At 39.0% G+C, this 16,202-nt stretch overlaps 1 protein-coding gene across 3 annotated transcripts in view; it reads right to left on the reverse strand.

Annotated features, from left to right (window-relative positions):
• LOC122549362 (transmembrane protein 200A) overlaps positions 1 to 16,202 on the reverse strand; it is a 43,963-nt gene that overhangs the window by 20,765 nt on the left and 6,996 nt on the right. Inside the window, exon 2 of one of the 3 annotated variants that reach the window (XM_087986022.1) lies at positions 11,052 to 11,160. The exons of 1 other annotated variant lie outside the window; for it this stretch is intronic. The gene's annotated coding sequence lies outside the window, so the exon portion shown is untranslated. Of the gene's footprint in view, positions 1 to 11,051; positions 11,170 to 16,202 lie in introns of all 3 variants that reach the window. One more of the 3 variants, XM_043689052.2, reaches the window with a different exon arrangement.

Consider the following 16,202-nt stretch of genomic DNA (forward strand, 5'->3'; position numbering starts at 1 on the left):
ACTTTACCTTCATCCACTTGTTTTGTCATCTTCTCAAAGAACTCAATAAGGTTAATGAGGTATGACTTACCCTTCACAAAACAGTGTTGACGATCCCTAATCAAATTATTCCTTTCCAGATGATTATAAATCCTATCTCTTATAACCTTTTCCAACACTTTACCCACAACTGAAGTAAGACTCACTGGTCTATAATTACCAGGATTGTCTTGACTCTCCTTCTTAAACAAGGGAACAACATTTGCAGTCCTCCAGTCTTCTGGCACTGCTGTCAACAATGATAAAGATCGAAGCTGAACGCTCTACAACCTACTCCCTAGCTTCCCAGAGAATCTGAGGATAAATTCCATCTGGCCCAAGGGGTCTTCTCTATTTTCAGATCTTCCAAAATTGCTAAAGCCTCCTCTTAGCCATCCTCAATCCCATCTAATCACGTAGCCTGTATCTCCATATTCTCACTAACATTGTCCTTATCCAACATGAATACTGATGAAAAGTATTCGTTAAGCGCTTCCCCCATGTCCTCAGATCCCACACACAACTTTCCACTACTATCTTTGATGGGCCCTAATCTTACTCTTGTCATTCTTTTATTCCTGATATACCTACAGAAGTCCTTAGGGATTTTCCTTAATCTTATCCACCCACAACTTCTCATGTCCCCTCCTGACTCTTCTTGGCCCTCTCTTTAGATCATTTCTAGCTAACTTATAACTCTCAAGCCCTCTAACTGAGCCTTCATGCATCATCCTCACATAAGCCTTCTTCTTCCTTTTGACAAGAGTTTCAACTTCCTTAGTAAACCACGTCTCCCTCTCTCAACAACTACCTCCCCATCTGATAGGTATATACTTATCAAGGACCCAGCAAAAGCTGCTCCTTGAATTAGCCCCACATTTCCAGTGTGTCCATACCCTGAGGTTCCTTCCCCATCCTATGCATCCTAAATCTTGCCTAATCACATCATAATTGCCTTTTCCCCAAGTTATACTTTCCCTGCAATATATACCTATCCCTGCCCATTGCTATTGTAAACATAACTGAATTATAGTCACTATCGCCAAAGTGCTCATCTATCTCCAAATCTAACATCTGGCCAGGTTCATTCCACAGTACCAAATCCAATATGGCATCTCCCCTCGTTGGCCTGTTGACATACTGTGTCAGAAAACCCTCCTGCACACATTGAACAAAAACTGACCCATCTAAACTACTTGAACTATTGTATTCCCAGTAAATATTGGGGAAGTTAAAGTTCCCCCATAACAACCACCTTGTTACTCTCGCTCCTATCAAGAATCATTTTTGCTATCCTTTCCACTACATCCCCGGACAATTTGGAGGCCTATAGAAAACTCCCAATAGAGTCACCTCTGCATTTCTGTTTCTAACCCCAGCCCAAACTACCTCAGTGGATGAATTATCAAACGTTCTATCAGCTGCTGTAATACTACCCTTGATTAACAATGCCACATCCACCCCCCCTCCCCTTCAATCCCACCCCTTTTTTTAACCAGCATCCCTGTTCTTGCTGAAACATCTAAATCCTGAAATCTGTAAAAGTTCTTCCTCTAGCCAGGTCTGTGAAATGGCCACAACTTCAAAATTCCAGGTACTAACACATGCTGCAAGTTCTCCCATCTTATCTGTGCAGAGAAAGTAGAGTTAATGCTTCGAGTCCAGTGACCCTTCTTCAGAACAAGCATCATCAATTATCTCACAATCTATTTCTAAGCCTCTATGATGAAATCCATCAGGATCCAGGGATCTGTCAACTCGTGGTTCCATTATTTTACTCAATACTTCTTCACTGATAATTGGAAATGTCTCGAGTTCCTTCCTCCCTTTCAACTCCTGATTTATAGCTATTCCAGGATGTTACTTGTATTCTCTCTAGTGAAGGCTAATGCAAAATATATGTTCATTCATCTGGCATCCTTTTATTCCTCCAATATTAATTCACCAGACTCATTTTCTATAGGATCAGTGCTTAGTTTTAAAATTCTTTTTGTTTAAAATAGCTGAAGAAATAATTCCTGTTTTTATATTTTTGGATAACTTTCTCTTGTACACTACATTTTCCCTTCCTTGTTAAACTTTTAATTTTTGTTTTCTTTTTATATTCTGTCCAATCTTCTCACCTTGCACCTATCTTCACATAATTATATGGCTTTTGAGTTTGACACTATCTTTCACTACCTTTTTAGATATCCACGAATGGTGTGCCTTTGAATTCTTCTTTGTTGAAACGTATCTGTTCTGCACTTTTCCCTTAAATACTTGTCACTGCAGTTCTACTGATTTATCCCTTAACTTAAGTTATCAGTTCACTTTTGCTAGCTCTGTTTTCATACCTTCATAATTGCCCTTGTTTGAATTCAAACACACTTCTCTCCCTTAAACGGAGTTAAAATTCATTCATATTATGGTCACTACTACCTAGGGGTGCTTTCACCGTGAGGTCAGGAATTACTCCCATCTCTGATCAAAACCAGGTCTTGTATAGCCCCCTCTCTGGTTGGTGCCATAACATACTTGTCTAAGAAGCTGTCCCAAAAACATTCAAAGAGTTCCTCATCTGGACTACTTTCCTCCACATCTGATTTTTCCAGTATATATGTAGTTTAAAAGCCCCAGTGATAATTACTGTACCCTTTGACATGCTTCGATTATTTCTTCCTGAGATTGTCTCCTTCCAAGCAGTTACTGTTAGGGAGCCTGAACACAACTCCCACAGGTGACCTCTTGTCTTTATTATTCCTCATCTCTGACCACACCACTTCTATACCTTGACTTCTTGAATTTAGATCATGATCTGAAAGTGAACGATCTTTTCCCCACTTTGGCCTGTAGTCCAAATTATTCACTTTCAGATCAATATTCTGGACAAATTTCAATCTCTGAAATAAATGATTAAAGTCAGTTTCAAGGGAAAGAAAGGAAAGATTCAAGTGTAGTTTCAAAATAATCACAGTTCATAATTAGACACTTTATAATAAAACAAGGATTCAGAAAATGAAAATGATCAAACAATTAAAATAGCAACAGCACTTTGAAATAAAACAATGTAAGAACAGCTTAAATTGAAAGCACAGTGCACTACATTGATTTATACATGGGTGCATAAAGATCCACAAAACCTGAGCACATGTTTTTCTGCATCACACAGACAGTGTACAAGCAATGAGTGAATTATTGCCAAATATGAGTACAATGCAAGTGCAAAATAAAATTATACACTGCAATATGTATATATGGACCCTAAACAAAATAACCACCTAAAATAATTTCTAAACATCTTCTCAAAACAAAAAAAAGCAGTCTGCTCATAAGAACTAGAAGGCACCTTTGGTGGAGTGCAGATTACAATGCAGGACATCTGTAAGATATTGAAGGCTGCAGTAATTGAAAAGAATCTAAGCAAGATCCAAACAGTTAATTAGCTTAAGTAGAAACTGATTGTGCAAATGAAGTGACAGGACAACAAGTCAGATTGACGGTAGATTAGGCAAACTGTTTTGAAGATTGATGGAAAAGCAGTGGTTGTGGGACACATTAGAACAATTAATTTTTCGCGAGGCCAGTAGGGAGTCAGGATATTTCCTCGATCAGTGCACCTGCCTTGGGAGGTAATATCCAAATGACATGATCTATGCAGGATTCAAGCTTGCACATCCTCAATATGGATTAGTGGCAGCCATAGGGGTGTTATTTAAAAGTAGTTTCCTTTAGGGCACTCAGCTCTCACTATTCATATCCTCTCAGCCTCTCTCTATGCCCATCGTCTTATTTTACTGAATCATGCTTTGACCAAACCCGAATGGCCTCTCAGATGCTCCATACCAACTCATGACCCCTAAGCATCCTAAAAAGCTCTTTGCATCCTCCATGCAAACTGACAGCCACTACCTGTCTCCATGTCCTGTTATTGCCCTAATGCCAACTTATGATCTCCCCACTCAGCCACAAGACTCCTTATAGCATCGACGCCAACTCAAGCACTCCCCCATCCATCACCTTCTCACCACGTCAACTCGCCCAGTATCCACTGTAGACATACCTCTGAAGCCTTGTTGATAGATATTTAGATCTTGATTTTCTTTTCTATTAGTTTTCACTACATAATTATATTCCATTCATTTAAAATAAAACAAAGAACTGCAGATGCTAGAAATCTAAAACAAAACAGAAAATGTTGGAGAAACTCAGCAGGTCTAGCAGTATCTGTGGAGAGAAAACAGTTAATGTTTCAAGACTAGTGACCCTTCTTCAGAACAGATCTTCCCCTACTGGTGCAAATGAGATATTAGAAATGAATGGGAGACTTCTGGATCTGTGCCTCACCTGTCATTTTAAAAAGTCCCTTGAATCACAATGGTTCCAGGAAAATACAATGAATATTAGAGAGATCGAGATTTCAGAGAGGACATAATGACCAGTTAACAGTTTGTTATTCATCAAAATTGACCATATATATTCAAATAACAGTCAATCTTAAGCTATAGCTGACCCCAGTTTTTGGACACAAAATCCGTAGTTTCTCATATATTGTATGCATAAGTTAACCCCTGGCTTTTAGCCCAAATGTCCTCAGTTTTTCATGTACCTTGGTGCAAGCCTGGTGGGAACCGTATAATGAATCTTTCTCACACATGCACTTTTCTCATTTCAATGACAGGAGTACTTGGTGACAGCTATTGCATCGTGAATTCAGAACCACGGTCAGCAACCACAGTCAGTGTCAGCATCCATTCAGCAGTTTTACAATTCCGGCATGGATTTCAATACCTCAAAACTAAAAGTCCACCTCTAATTTTGCAAAAAAAACAATGGTCTCAAAATCTTGACTCTTACACATGTATATAGAGTACTGGAACTCACTGTGTTTATGGATGGTAGAGGCAGGAGCCCTCATAACATTTAAGAAGTATTCAGGTATACACTCGTGATGTCAAGGCATACAGGCTTTGGGTTAAGTGCTGGAAGATGGGAAGGATAGCTTGAGGGTAGTCTTTGACCAGCACAGACTTCCTGTGCTGTAGACATCTATCATTTGAATGTAATCTATTCATTTTTGTACATTTTAAAAACATTCCCTATTTTTATTTTTCTGCTCATTAGGTATGCATTTTGTTATTTACTTATGATGTATAAACAAACTGGTGGCCAGTTAGCTCAGATGGTAAGAATATGGTGGCAATAACACTAATGCCATGGGTTCAGCCCATGGTACTGTCCAACATCACCAACTTCCAACTGAGATTTTAGGATGGCATGGTGGCTCAGAATGCTTCTCTCACGGCGCCAGGGACCTGAGTTCGATTCCAGCCTTAGGTGACCATCTACGTGGAATTTGCATATTCTTGGAACTCTGTGTGGTTTCTGCCGGATGCTTGGTTTCCTTCCAGTCCAAAGAGGTGCAGGTTAGGTGAATTGGCTTTGCAACATTATCTGTTGTGTATAGGGATGTGCATAAATTAGCCATGATAAATGTGGGCTTACTGGGATAGGCTACGGTGTTAGGATCTGTGTGGGATGCTCTTCGGAGGGTCGGTGCAGACTCTATGGGCCGATGGCCTCTTTCTGCACTGCAGGCATTCTATAAAAGGACACGAAAATTATGGATAATAATGACCACACTTATGAGCAAAAGATTTGTGACTGACAAAGGTTTCTTTCTATTCATTTGAAGGACATGGGTGATGCTGGCTGGAGGCATTTCTTGCCCATCCCTAATTGCCTTGGAAAAGGTGGAGCTGGGTATTGACTGGAAAGGGGAACACTATTAGTGTCATAGAGTCATGTAGTATGGAACCAACCCTTCAGTCCAATTCGTCCATGCTGACCAAGTTTCCCAAACTAAACTAGTCCCGTTTGACTGCATTTGACCCATATCACTCTGAAACCATGTCTCTTCATGTAGCTGTAACTGTACCTGGCTCTACCATTTCCTTTGGCAGTTCATTCCATATACGCACCACCCTGTGTGTAAAAAGGTTGCCCCACAGGTCCCTTTTCATCTTTCCCCTCTCAGCTCTTACATTCCAGGGGAAACAGTCCCAGCTTATTCAGCCTCTCCTTATAACTCAAACCCTCTTCTTAAACCCTCGCCTTGGAATATTAGCAGTGCATTAGTTCCAGGATTTTGACCCAACGACACTGCACTAATAATGATGCAGTTCCAAATCAAGAAGTGAGTGACTTGGAGGGAGCCTTGCACATGATGTTATTCCCTTGCATCTGTTGCACTTGCCATCATAAGTGGTAGAAGAAACGTGTTTAGAAGGTGCTGGCAGAAGACTCAATGAGTTACTGCAGTGCATCTTGCAGATAATACAAACATCTACCACGGTATGTCATTGGTGAATTGAGTGAATGTTGAAGGCGATGGATGGGATGCTTTGTCCTGGATGGAGTCAAACTTCTTGAATATGTTTGGCCTTTACTCATCCAGCAAAGGAGAGAGTATCCAATCACACTCCTGACTTAGAAGAGTCATGGAGATATATAGCATGAAAACAAACTCTGGTTCAACTAGTCCACACATGTTTCCAAACTAAACTAGTCCCACTGCCTGCAATTGACCCATTTCCCTCTAAATCTTTCCTATTCACTTACCCAAATGTTATTTTTAAATGTTGTAACTGTACTTGCATCCACCACTTCCTTTGGCAGTTCATTCCACTCACAAACTACACTGTATAAAGAAGCTGCCTCTCATGGCCTTTTGAAAATTTTTCTTCTCACCTTAAAAATATGTTTCCTAATTTTGAACTCCCCAACCTGAGGGAAAAGACACTTGTTCACGTTGTCTATGTCCCTCATGAATTTATAAACCTCTATAAAGTCAGACCCTCCAATATAACTCAGACCCTCCAATTCCAGCAATGTTCAGGTAAATCTTCTTTGAACCGTCTCCAATTTAATGTTATTTGTCCTACAGCAGGATGAACTGAACTGCATACAGTAATCCAGACGAGGCCTCATCAATGTCCTGCACAACCTCAATATGATGTCCCAATTCCTATACTCAAAGGTCTGAGCAACAAAGACAAGTATGCTAAACACCTTCATAACCATTCTATCTACATGTGATGCAAATTTCAAAAAATGATGTACACCTAGGTCTCTATCTGTTCTATCCAGGGCCCTACAATTAGTTGTATAAGTCCTGCCTTTTTGTTTGTTTTACCAAAATGCAATACCTCACATTTATCTAATGGTGAATGTGGGGAAAATTAGAATGTTTAAAAGACATCGACAAGTATATGAATAGAAAGGGTTTGGAGGGATATGGGCCTGGAGCAGGCAGGGAGGACCAGTTTAATTTGGGATTATGTTTGATATGGATTGTTGGACTGAAGAGTCTGCTTCTGTGCTGTATGCTCAAATATGTGCTTTACTAGAAACTGGGGAAGGCGGGAAGTCAGTTACTTGCAATAGAATTCCTAGCCTCTGATTTATTCCTTTCGCTACTGGCTGGTCCATTTGAGTCATAGAGTAATACAGCATGGAAACAGGCCCTTCAGCCTAACTGGTCCATGCTGACCATGGTGTTCACTCAGCTTGTTCCAACTGCCCACATTTGGTCCATATCCCTCTAAACCCTTCCTATCTATATACCTATCCATATGTTTGTTAAAATGTTGCTACTGTACCTGCCTTAACCACTTTCTCTGGCAGCCAATTCCATATACGCACTACTCTCTGTGTGAAGAAGTTGCCCCTCAGGTCCTTCTTAAATCTTTTCCCCTCTCACCTTAAACCTATACCCTCTAGTTTTCAATTCCCCACCCCTATTCATCCTATCTATGCCTCTCATGATTTTATGCACCTCAATAAAGGTCACCCCTCATTCTTCTACATTCCAAGGAATGAAGTCTTAGTCTGGCCAACCTCGCCATATAACTCAGGCATACTACTCCTGGCAATATCCATGTAAAAGCTTCTGGTCAATAGTAACTACCAGAATGTAGGTAGTAAAGCATTCAATAATGCTACCGCCATCCAACATTTAAGAGAAAATGGTCAGGTTCTCTCTTGTTGGAGGTGGTCATTCATGCCACAGAAATGCTAGGCAATGTTACTTACCACTTATTATCAGAAGCCTGTTTTTGTCCAGGTCTTGCTATAAATGGACATGGACTGCTTCAGTCTCGAAAGAGTAACGACAGATGCTATTATGACTCATGCTGAACATTTGTACAATCAGCGGAAGTCCTGACTTCTGATATTATGATTGAAGGAAGTTCATTGATGAAGCAACTGAAGATGGTAGTACCTTGTACACTACTCTGAGGAATTCCTAGGGCTGAGATGATTGATTTCCATAATTATCTTCTTTTTTGTGTTAGCTATGATTCCAGCCCGTAAAGGGCTTTCCAGTTTTTAATCAATTCTAGCTTTGCTGGAGTGTCTTGACGTTGATGCCATACTTGGTCAAATGCTGCATTGATATCAAGGGCAGTTTCTCTCATCTCATCTCTGGAGTTCAGCTCTTTTGTTCATGTTTTACCAAATGCTGAAATGAATTGAGAAACTGAGTAGTTCTGGCAGAACACAAACTGAGCGTCAATGAACAAGTTATTCCTTTGCACATGCCACTAGATAGCAACGTCTGTGACCCCTTCCATCACATTGCGGATGATTGAGAGTAAGCTGATTGGATGCTAACTGGGTTGGACTTGTTTTGCTTTTCTGTACAGGACATACCTGGGAACAGTTTGGCTGTTCTGGAAGTTTAGTTTGACGCTCAGCTATTTCAGGGGCTCAAGACTTCAATAATATTGCCATGTTTTCAGGGCCCATGCAGAATCCAGTAGCTTCAGCTGTTTCTTACTATTATGTACATTGGATTGCATTGGTTGAAGACCGACATCAGTGATGTTGGGGACCTCAAGACAAGGCTGGGATGGATCATCCACTAGGCACTTCTGGTTGATGCTTCAGCCTGGTCCTTTGCACTGATGTATTTGCCTTACTTGTCATTGAGGACGGGATATTTGTAGACCCCCACTTCCTGTTTGGTTGTGGACAATTAAACAACATTCAGGTTTGGATGTAGTAGGACTGCGGAGCTTTACCTGGTTGTGGGACTGCTTGGGCCTGTCTATTGCAAGCTGCTTGGCATGCAAGTGGTTTCATGCTGTAGCTTCACTACGTTGACACCTCATTTTTATGCACGGTTGATACTGATCTTAACATCTCCACCTACATTTTTGAATCAGTGTTTATCTCTTGGCTTGATGGTGAAAAGTAAACTGGGCAAATGCCAGGTCATAAGATTACAGATTGTGACTAAATTGTGGTTCTGTTGTTTCTGATGATCCACAATGTCTTATGGATGCTGATGTTTAGAGGCTCTCGATCTTTTCAAAGTGTGTCCCATTTTGCATGGTGGTAGTGCCATGACAGAGGGCACAGACAAATGTGAAGACAGAACTTCACCTCCACAAAGACTGTGTACTGGTCACTCTTACCAATACGGTCCTGGACAGATACATCAGTTAACAGGTAGATTAATGAGGATTAGGTCGAGTTTTCCATCTTGTTCGCTCCCTCAATATCTGCTGCAGTACAGTATGGAAATTACATTGTTTAATCACTCAGCCAGTTCAGATGGTAGTGATACTATCAAGCTACATTTGATGATGAACATTGGAGAGCCCCACCAGAGTACATTCTGTGTCCCTATTATTCTCAGCCCTTCCTCCAGGTCGTATCCAAAATGTAGGAGTGTAAAAGTACTGATTCATGGGCCAAGGGTCAGAGAGTGGGTGGGGGAGAACAATAGCTGGCAATTAGGAGGTTTCTTGCTGGTCAGTTGGCTCAGCTGGCTGGATAGCTGGTTTGTAATATAGAGTGGGACCAACAGAGTAGGTTCAATTCCTCTAAAAGCTGAGGTTACCATGAAGGACTCTCCTTCTCAATCTCTCCTGAGATTTGGCGACCCACAGGGTAAACCATCAACAATCAATCAATCAGTCATCTCTCACTCTCAAACAGGAGAGCATCGCTATAGTCTGATATGGTCCTGATAGAGTCTTTACCTTAACATGTTCTGAATGTCAATAAAGTTTTAAATTGTCATTGTTACTTTACCTTATAATTAGGTTGTGCGGTGATAATGACAGCCTTTCAAAGCCTCTATCAATGATCTCATCATGGAAATGCATAAAAACAGTTAGTTTTGGATTTCCCCTGCCCTTTCCTAGATACATATAAAAGCAATCTAGATGTTTTGTTCAATGCTGAATTAAGCTTCAAACTTCACATTTAGTCTACCATCAAGACCACCAACTTCCATCTACAGAAAATCTCTGACCTCAAAGTTAGCCATCCCCAAAACTCCTATTCATGCTTTTGTTGCCTCCAAGTTGAATTTATCAAATTATTTCCTTACCAGGCTCTAAAATAATTCCAACACATCCAGATCTCCACTGCTTGTATTCAACCTTTAAAAAACCTGGCAAGAAACAAAAGGCTAGCCTTTCAAGCCTGTTCTATCACATAATAAGATCCTGTACTTCAACTCGACTTTACTGCCCAATCATCACTCTCTTCAAATCTCTTAAAAATGCAAACTTGAAAACGCCGATTGACTGAGCACCCACAGTCCCATGGGCTAGCGAAATCCAAAGTTTTATAACTGTGTGAAAAAAAGTTGTATCTCTGTCAGAAATGGCTGACTCTTTGCCTTGAGACTGTGATTTGTTTTACATTTGCAGCTAGCCTTCAAACATTAACGTATGAAGGCCTCTCAGGAATATTATGTTTCAACAAAACTGTTTCTCATTCTTCTAAAAAATAAACTAACTTGTAAGGGTATAGGTAATTTTATTCAAACTCTCCTAGATACACTGCTTCATATCTGGTCTCAACAAGCTCCTATATAACTGCAACAAAACTTCCTTACACTTGCCCACTTGCAAGAAAGGCAATTTATCATGTGCTTTCCTAATTACTTGCTGTTCAAGGGTTAAAAACCTTCACCTAAACATCAGGCATAAACTAGTTTTTAGTTTACCTCAAGTAGCGCCATGAAGACCTACCTTAAGTGCTGGTGAAGGTGGGGGCTCCCTGCTAGGCATTCCTCATCCATGTAATTGAAAATCATAGTGCGTAGGCAGTGATTTGCAGTGTTGCTGCCCCTTCAGAACTCTATGCAGTCTGTAAAGGAAAATATAAGTAGTACAAAAGAATACATTTCTCCATCTTAATGTTTCTTGCATAAGGTCAAAAGTCCATCTGAAGACCATCATATAGCAAAGTTTCACCATACAAATAAAATTAAATACTATATTATTTCTATGTGTGAATTGCCTTGCATTTTGGCTCATTATACTCCATGAGCCACCTTCTTGTCAATTTAGTTAACTTTGCAGATTCTTAAGGCCTTTATGAACAATCTCACATTTTCCCAAATTACACACCATTTGCAACATGTTTGCCCAGTTATTTAAATATCCATATTCCTTTGTAGCTTCCTTCTTCAGTCAAAAAGTGCAGTGCTTGAAAAGCACAGCAGGTCAGGCAGCATCTGAGGAGCAGGAGAATCGATGTTTCAGGCATAAGCCTTCATCGGGAGGGCTTATGTCCAAAATGCCGCTTCTCCTGCTCCATGGATGCAATCTGACCTGCTGTACTTTTCCAGCGCCACACTTTTTGACTCTGATCTCCAGCTTCACCTAGCTTCCTTGTTCAGCTTACTTGCCTAACTATCTTTATCTCATCAGTAAATCTAACAGTCACACCTTTGCTTCCGTCACTTAAGTAGTTGGTATAAAATGCTAAGGTTCCAGCATTGATTCCTGTAGCATACCACTCAACTAACTTTGCCACCCAGAAAATGACCCATTTATGACTGCACTGTTTCTTGTTTGCCAGCCAATCTTCCATCCATCTCAACATCTTACCACCTATATTATGAGCTTTCAATTTATTTTCACAATAATCTTTGATGTGCCATCTTATTAAATGTCTTCTGAAAATCCAAGTACAGTACTTCCATTGGTTCGCTTTATTCACAACATGTTAGTTCCTCAAAGCAGTTCAACATATTGGTTAAACATGATCCTCTCTTTCACAAAACCATGATGACTCTGCCTATTACTTTGAACTTCTCTAAGTAACCTCTGAAATGTCTTTAATATTGCCAAATATTATCCATACGACAGATGTTAAGCTATCTGGCCTGTGTTTCCTTCTTTCTGTCTCCCCACGTTTTTGAATAAAGAAATTACATTGGAAAATAGCAAATCTAACGAAACCTTCCCAAAATGTAGGGAAATTTGGAGAATTAAAACCAAAATGTTCACTTTCTATCTCACTAGCTTCTAGTTAATTTATATAAATGCGAAAAAGATATATTACCACTTGACAAAATTGATTTCATGCATGAAATTTAGAAATTTTGATACTTAGCTCTGGATTTTATATTAACAGAAAGCTTTTCCATCATAGCACAAATAATGGATGTGGCTAAAAATCCTGTTCCCAAAATCCTGGCCCCAAACACAGCACCTGTTTTGGTACCCATTTTGTGGAGGCAGTTTCCCATATAAAACAGCAACTGCCTCCATTCTGATGTTATCTTGGTAATCTGGATGGTTAAAACATGAGGACAGATTAGACTTGGTAGGAGCAGGTCTGAACTTTGAACAGCTCATATACTCTTTTGAGAAGGCTTGGATGCATTTGGATATGGTCCTGGGATACTTATGGGTAAGTCTTGAAAATTAAAATTAGGCATGTAATTACGTAAGAAGTGAATAAACTCATTAACTGTCAAGCTCATCAGACCTATCAAGACTAGCTGTCAAAGCTCAAAAATATCAAGAGGAACTTGCAAAAGGAGATGTCAAATGTTAATATATTTAAATGTCCTACTCTTCAAATTTTTTTTACAAGTCTCTAATTTTCAAAAAAAGTTCACTGTTTTCTAAATGATTCTGTCTGTTCTCTAAGTCAGAGGGTTTCCATTATTGCATTAGTATTGCATGACTGATTTCACACCATCAATTATTGTTTAAGGATGTGTACAATTTCACTGATTGACAGGTCCAAGTACTTACAGAAATTGAAATGGGTGTATGAATTCGAATGGTTGCTGCTGTAAGCTATGAAACATGTGAATGAAATGCATACTGCTATGAGAAATTTTGTAATTGAAGGAATGTAAGTGGGTCAGTATGAATTAGTGTGTTTTTTTAAAAATGTAGCGAAATTTGTAATAGACAATTCACATTATTTTGTTTCAATGCTGAATGGGTCCTTAATTCTGCCCATGGTGGATACTGGCTCAGTTGGTATAGTAGTGTAAGTGAAAAGGGTGGTGGGCGTGGGGATATATGTTGGCATAACTTTATAAAGAAAGTTGACAGAAGTATATCAGTTGGCATCGAAGGTATCATAGGCTGGAAGGGGAGAAAAATAGTTGACATAGATGGAGCATGGGGAATTTGTGAAGAATGTGGGCAGTGTTATGCTCTATTCTTTTTCTTGAAACTTCAATAGTGACAAATTTGGAGTGGTCAACCATTTAAAAGGCTACTGACTAAGAAGATTGTTAGTCATTCTCAAAGGCATTGTGAAAGATCATGTGGTATACATTCATCTGGCCAATTATCTGGTGAGTTCCAATTAGTGGACAGAAAATCTTAAGTTTCTTACACATGCCTTTATATTAAAGGAACTTCAGCAACCCATTAAGTAATTAATCATAATGATGGTTTGATCCCTGAAAAACTGGAATTGCCTCTAACATGAGAAATGAAAAATTACTTTCTTCCGGTCTAAAGTTGCAGAATTCACCTTTACCTAAGTATTTCTTAGAAAAGAAGCCTACAAATATTCACGGTACTCCAGGTATAGTCTGACCAAAGTCGTGTACAATTTGCAGAAAAAAATTGCTTACTGGATTACACCAATCCCCTTGTAATTAAAGGCCAAACAACATTTTTCTTTCTGGCTGCTTTATGAAGCTTTCTGTATGTAAACTTGCTGTTTTTCATCTACAAGGACACTAACAGTTAGTAGTTTCTCACCACTTAAGAATGATTTTCCTATTCTTAATATCAAAGTGAATAACATCGCATTTCTCCACATTATACTCCATCTGTTATCTTCTTGCCTCCCCATTTAACCTATTGGATCTGTTTGTACACTCTTTGATATCTGTCTCGCATTTTACCTTCTGTACAGCTTTACAGTTATTAACACAAATGCACTATACTACTTTCATGTAATTCATTAATATTGTCATGATCCTGATGGAAAATGCTGAGTTCACGCCTGGTAAGATTTATTACTAAGCCAGCTAATTGTAACTTCTTAAACAATGTCTTCTAATTGCTTTAGATGATCTTCCCAAATGTGGCTTTATCACAGACATTGTCCAAATAAACTACACAATTACTCACACTAGCTACAATTTGATTCACAAGTCTTTAGAATGTAGCTGAGGTGTTTTAAGCCAGAACAGGATGACTAGACATCAATACAATCCATTTGGAGAAAACATATCACTCGAGTTATTGATGCTAATGGAATTTGTCAGGACCTCTTCAATAGTTCAACCTTAGTAAGAAATGAAGCACTACCAAACCTATCGATATAATCTAACGAAGGAATTGGTTTTGTTACTTAACTTTCTTTTCTCTACTCTATGCAGAAATCTAGGCATCCCATCCAGTTTAGGAATTAACACCACCAGTGAATTTTAGCTGCTTTTACTAGGTTCAATCAAGTGATTTTCCAGGATACATTGAATCCATCTGCACCTGTTTCTCTTTCAGGACTTAAATAGTAAGGATGTTATTCAATGGAATAGATTCCCCTACATCCACATCATGCCTGGCTAACACGCTCTGGTGTGTTCCTACAAAGCTTTCTGAATTTAAGTGATCTTACTGAATATACCCAATGGCTTCCTCCAAGGACAATTAGAGGATGTCTAATTGTCACAGTTTTTCAGGGTTGGCTAATTGGATTGCAGGTGGCTCAGTTTGTGAATTGTCTATCTCTCCTCCTACATCACTCTTTCTGCCAAACTTCACTATTCTTACCACTTGAAATACTTACTCTTTCTTCCTCTGTACGGTGACATCACTTTTAACACATGTTGTGACATAACTGACTCTTGTTCCTGTGATTGGTAGTACCTATCAGATAAGTAATTTTATTAGCTTCTTAACTACGTTGTACAGATATCAATAAATCTCACTTTCTGAAATCGGTCTTGTAAATTTCATAATATTTATACCACCTCCTGTTTGAAATGTTTTAATTATAGCTTGTTTGTCTGCCCATTCTTTCATCCTTACCAGTGATATTCTTAAACGCTTCTGTACCACTTTGCATGTTCCTACGAGTCTCTCTAGAAATATGGATGCATAATCCATGATTTAGGATTTGTCTTTTTGTCTTAAAAACCTTCTTCCTTGATCAATTATAATGGACCTCAAATGTCATGATTATAGATAACAAAAAAAATCCAATCCTGCGTCCCAATCCTGATGGTATTTGTGACAATATCTCTTAATCATTGTCTTGATAATTTGAAGCTCTCTCTCCAAAGCTGTTTGTAGTTATGTGGTGCACTTCAATTGTTTTATAAACAAATTACTTAATATGTCCTGAAAAGAACTAGACAAAGTTAAAATCTTGGTCTAGAAATCAAGTCACATTCCAAATGCTCTTTGTACTAATGAACAGGCATATTTGCTCTACCTTTCACATTTACTAAAATCTTTGGCTTTCGATGCATGCTCTGAAAGAAAAACTACATTCTTCTCCACTGAAAGGATTTCAATACCTGTTGCATACCTTAATGCAGTTACGGTGTAAACAAAAAAGGGGTTACCTTTCTTTTTGATAAATATACTTCATATCTCTCATATACTTTATTCACCTCTCCTGCACACACAATAGTGTTTACCTTTAATTTCGTAGTTGTGGTTGAAGAATACATTTGATTAGTGGTACTTTCCTTCCAAGTGCCTCTTTCAGATTCACTCTCATGGACCACAAATAAGTCACATGGGCTTCCTATGCAACTTCGAGCAATCTGAAAGTGTCCTACTTTGTTACAATGAAGATATTTGAATTTTCTTTACACATTTTCATGCTCCCACCTTCCTTTCCAGTTTGAAAGAAATTTCTGGAGCATTCATAGCTGTCTTTTGTTTATCCTGGCTACTTGC

Source organism: Chiloscyllium plagiosum, unplaced genomic scaffold (assembly GCF_037043375.1).
Source record: "Chiloscyllium plagiosum isolate Xiang-an unplaced genomic scaffold, Cpla_swu_hap1 HiC_scaffold_4, whole genome shotgun sequence".
NCBI lineage: Eukaryota > Metazoa > Chordata > Chondrichthyes > Orectolobiformes > Hemiscylliidae > Chiloscyllium > Chiloscyllium plagiosum.